We start from the raw sequence: 5,569 nt of genomic DNA, 5'->3' as shown, positions 1-5,569 counted from the left end.
ATTTTAGTCAAGATATTAAAGATATTTTAAACAGAAAACAAAACACCTTAGCAATTTTAATTTATTTTCAAGGATCATATGGCTCTGTAGATATAAATCACTTAAGAAATTGCAAACTTAGGGTGTCCAAGATAAAATGTTACACTGGGTCAGTGACTTGATTATTTGATTAATTGTAACAAATATGTAAATAGAGACAGATTCATTTGGGCTTCCCACATTGTTGTTTTCAGGAATACATTTTCCAATATTAATGTCGATGATCTAACTAAAGAAATAGATCTTATGATATAATTTGCAGATAATATGGTTGTCTAGAACAAAACAATCACAGTCCACAAATATTAATAAACTGAGCCAAAATCCCAACAGACTTTTTGACTCGACTTGCTCAATTAAGGGAAACTTTACTAATAAAACACAATCCCAAGTTATTTGAAAATGAATAGTATATAAGTTAACTTTAACAGATGATGTTAAGAAATGTGATACTTCTCCAGACATTTTAAAAATCATTAGAAACGATAAATGATCTGATCAGTGAGTGACTACATACAGTATTTTTTATAGATGGATCCTGTTTACCAAGCCATAGATGTAGTGGTGTTGTAGTACAATACCAGTATATTCCCTTTTACAGGGAATTATATTCAAACACTTGTTTGCCCCATTTTAACCGTGACAACACTTTTTAGTTCTTTTAAACATTCTGGTTATTGTATTGTGTTTGTGTTTAGTGAAAGATTTTAGATAAGGGAGCAAATAGCCATAGTAGCTGACGCGCCCTTTTTAAATGCCACTAACTAACTAACTTCAAACATTGACTAATTTTGATAGTGAAAATTTAGATACACTTTTAAACTTACAAAATTTCCAGTATCAACTTCATAAATGTGAGAAGGCTGTCATACTATCAGATTCAAAATCAGATATTCTTGCTACAGTATTGGATGTAACAGCAAGAAATCTCAATATTTTACAGTGTTTTAAAATTTTAAGAAAAATGATCAAATTACATCTATGACTGGTACTTCAGTAGATCCCTGAACTTTATGGAGTAGGAGGTAATGAGGTAGCTGAAAGGTAGCAAAATTACTGTAAGGTTATCTATACCTGCATCTTACCACACTGTTAAAAGAATAACAAGATCAGAACCTGACAATGTGGTAACAAAAATCAGAATGATTCTAAAGCAAATGAAAAATTGCAATAGGCCATCTGGCATCCTCTCCACGATGGAGGAAAATCCTCAGAAGAAACCAACTAATCAGACCAAATGTGGGATCCAACCTACCCTCGAGTGCAGCTCTGAATTTGCAGGCCAACGATTCTACCAACTAAGCTACATTGGTGGCTCTACTAAAAATATGAATTACACGGCACTCAGATTATTAAATTGACAAACCTACAAAATTATTCGTCAGTTAAGCTATAAAATATAATACATAGCAAGCAAGTTAATTCAATTTAAAAGTATAAACAATTTAATCAGTTGAAATATACAGAAATTGATAATACATATCGTGCAAATTACTTCACATTACAAGCATAAACAATTCATCACTTGTGGTATACAGCCTACTATTTAATTTACAGCACATACAATTCATCAATTAAGCGAAAACAAAAATATAGTACAATACATAGTAAAAATAATACACCTAATTTAATAACTGAACTTCTATGAAAATCTACAGTGGCAGTACTCATATTATCACAGGCCATGATTGTCTCAAATATTTACAAAGAACTGATATTTCAGAATCTCCCAGTGTCATTTCTGAAATCTCAATGAAGATATGGATCATTGTCTTGACTGTCCAACTTTACACAACTTTCAATCATCTGGTTAAATATTGGAGTGCAAGATAACAAATGACATCAACTGCTGAACACTGGGTATCAATCAACCAACAACTTCATTACATTAAGGGGGAAAAAAACTGAAAGAATTAATTGTATATAGACTTAACACATAAGACAAGGCCGCTTCAGGACAGTAATTGACAAGGGTCTGTTTCCTTAGGATTCTTATGTAGATTCAATTTCACCTGAAAGAAAAAAGTAGCATCTATAAGTATGCCTAATCATGAGAAATAAGAGAAACAACAACAACAACAACAACAATAATAATAATAATAATAATAATAATAATAATAATAATAATAATGACTGTAAAGTATGGAAATTAATATTGCAATGTAATATCAAAAGGTGATTTCACACCATCAACTCATCATTTATTACAACAAATCTATTATATTCAGTTGCAATCACCAAGAGCTGTTCTTTCCTCCATTTTGTTGTTGGCTGATTTTCCACAAGTCTGCTATGATATGCAGCACTATCCATGACAATAACGCATTGCCCTAATGTTCTCAGGTCAACAACTGTGTTTCCACCCACTTCTCAACTACAGGGCCATTCATAGCACTATGGTAGTTCTGACTTTCTTTCAATTGCATGAAAAAATTAAATCAGCACCTGCAATAAAAATTATAATTATAATTACGTCACATGAATTCACAGCATTTAAATAAAGAAAATAAAACACATTTATTCTTTTATTGCAATTGCAGCACATAACATAACATAATATGCAGGGAACGGATTTATATGGACTAAAAATATATGAAATATGTAAATATATATGTAGTTATTTTTACCAAAATATGGAATTAAATATGGATTTTTACCAAAATATGGAATTAAATATGGACTTAAAATTATAAAAAAATGACTATGTATGTTAAATATTGGTACATTTTAATCAAACTAAACAAAAAATATAATGGACGTACCTTATCTTCCAATGTAGTTTCAACAAAACACCATTTTTATTGTCTGTTACCATAACAATAGGTTACAAACATTTCTTTCAAGTGCTGAAAAGTGAATCTTCTTCTATTGTCTCTGAGGATAGATTTATACTGACTAAAAGAGCGTTCGACGTCACAAGAAGTAACTGGTACATAATTCAATTTCACAATGTCTGCTGGGGATAAGTCCAAGTTAATCTTCACTGTTGATTCACCACTCATCACAGCAACAACCTTTTGTAGTTCTTCATATCCAGGGTTTTTTGAAAGTACAGTGTCCACCTTAGCTCTTACTGCATCTGCAACTTTACCTCTACCACGATTCAGTTGTTCCACAGTACTATTTATAATTTCAAAACTTTCAGATAGTGAAAGGTGCCTATTTTGGAGACTTTTGAGCGTTTTTATGATGCATGAAAATGTATGCTGAATGTGAGCTAAGTCATTCTTCACACTTATGTCACAGGTAACTGTTTTCGCAGTATCAATTGAGACTGCATCTTCAGAGTCCAATGCAAGGAGAACATTGTTAATAGAGTCTATATGTTCGGCATAATATTCAACTGCTTCTAGCCATGTACCCCATCTAGTTAAAATTGGCTTTGGTGGCAATGGAATTTCAGGGTACATTTCTTTCAACACGTTAACTCTACTGGGAGCTTTGAGAAATACTTTTTTCACTGATGAAATCAACAAATCTACTTTAGGGAAATTGTCTCTGACCACTTCTGCCACACGATGAAATGCATGCGCCACACAAGTAAAATGAGTCAATTTAGGATATACAACAGATAATGCTTGTCCAGCTTTGACCATATAAGGGGCAGCATCGCTAATAAAGAATAACACATTATCGTACATAATACCCTTTGGCCACAGGATACCCATAGCTTCGTTGAACAGTTTAACTATAGTTTTGTTATTGCACTTTTCTAGAACATCACAATGTAAAAGAATTCGTTCAGAATATTGTTCACTTAACAAACCGATAACTACATTACCAACAAGTCTACCTTCTTTGTCGGGAGTCTCATCAATGGAAACCCAAATTGAACTATCTTTAATTTCATCTCTTATCTTCTGTATTGTCTCATCGTAGATGGATGGAGCATACGTCTTCCTAAGTGTTGACTCATCCGGGATTGTATGTTGAGTATATTTTTCAAGGAATTCCCTGAGGACCTTATTCTTTAGTTTGTAGAGAGGAATATCAGCAGAGATGAGAGAACGGCACAGGTCGATGTTAAACTCAGATCTTACATTCGATGTTGTTGGTTGTGTTAAAAACAATTGTCTCTGCTTGGAATTTAGTTGTTTGTTGGCCTGATGTTTACTAGTTGTAATGTGTTGTTGCACCAGGAACTTTTGTGTAGATGATACTGCACACTGACACAAATTACAAAATAATATTTTATTGTCAGTTGATAAACCATCTTCTTTAAATTCTGAAATGTAACTTGTTAGTTTTGATTTTAAATTGACTGAATGACGTACTTTTGGCATATTTACCGTCTTTATAGTATGATTTACAAAACTGAACCTATGTGTACTCTGACTGGCATTTAACTGTTGAGCTGCACAACTGAAGTCTGTTAAAAATTTTAAATTAAATTAATACAGTTTTGTAACTTACTTTCCCATTGTTGATAGGACTGCTAATTTTCAAATAACTCTGATGTTAAAGGGATTACTGAACATGTGTTTAAATCTCTATTGTTGAAATGTATTTTTAAAAGTTAATGGAATTTTGTTTTGTTTTATTGTTAAACCTAATATAATATGGACTGTTTTATATGAAATATGGAAAATATATGGAAATTAACGAAAATATGTACTAAACTCTAAAATATGGAAAAATATGGAAAATAAAAGTAGGATTTTTCAACCCTACACATTGTGAAACATAAAGATAATGCAAAATATAAATTATATTAGCTTTATAAGTAAATATGTATTTACATATAAATCCTTTCCCTGATAATATGACATGAGATCCTCTTAAAGGCTTTCCCACGTTTTTATTTAGTCACCAATTTTTATATTTTTGTACCCTGATTTAAAAAATTACTCTTGCCAAATTTATGTAAAATATAAATCAATATAACTTACCGAGTATAAATCCACCTTTCGTTCCGGCATCTAATCTTCCACCCTCATTTGTTGGTCTACGAATAACACCATTCATGTCACTGGAAACTTCACCTGGTTTATTCCATGAATAAGTGAGTGATCCTACTTAAAAAAAAAAAAAAACAGAAGAAAAGCAATTCACATTGAAACTCTAACAGACACTAAAATTTTTAACACGGGAAAACCGTTCAATAATTTTATAACTAACCTCTAGTTATAATATGAAACTATTAATTGCAAAACATGTTGTTCCCACCTGAATTCATGACTATGGTCTGTCCAAAACAATTTCCGACCTCACAAATGGCGCCTTTAGCATGTTACCATGGCAACCATTCAAATTTCAAATCAACCAATCACAAGAGACACGTAACTATGGTAACGGGACGGTGTTGCCTTGTCTATGTTTACAAGTTGCACGTGAATACCAGGGCCTAGTGGTGAATACAGTGCCCGGAATGACTGAGTTGGCTGGTTAACGCGTGCTTTGTGTGAATTAAAAATATTATTTAGTTGTATTATTGTTTTAGTGTATCGATAATTATTGTGTTTAAATTATATTACACTATTATCTTCGTTGTCTAGTTTCTGCTAGAGTTTTTAAACAGATGACTTGTGCA

At 32.1% G+C, this 5,569-nt stretch overlaps 1 long non-coding RNA gene across 1 annotated transcript; it reads right to left on the bottom strand.

Annotated features, from left to right (window-relative positions):
* Positions 1–918: 918 nt before the first annotated feature.
* On the bottom strand, positions 919–5,046 carry LOC138707312 (uncharacterized). Its single transcript, XR_011334162.1, has 3 exons — positions 4,929–5,046; positions 2,278–2,484; positions 919–2,051 (listed from the first exon to the last, which is right to left on the bottom strand). It is a non-coding gene; the product is annotated as an uncharacterized lncRNA (long non-coding RNA).
* Between the last annotated feature and the right edge of the window lie 523 nt (positions 5,047–5,569).

The sequence above is a fragment of the Periplaneta americana genome, chromosome 10 (genome assembly GCF_040183065.1).
Source record: "Periplaneta americana isolate PAMFEO1 chromosome 10, P.americana_PAMFEO1_priV1, whole genome shotgun sequence".
Classification (NCBI taxonomy): domain Eukaryota; kingdom Metazoa; phylum Arthropoda; class Insecta; order Blattodea; family Blattidae; genus Periplaneta; species Periplaneta americana.
Note: the sequence above shows the minus strand (reverse complement) of the source record. Positions and strands in the feature narration are given on the sequence as shown.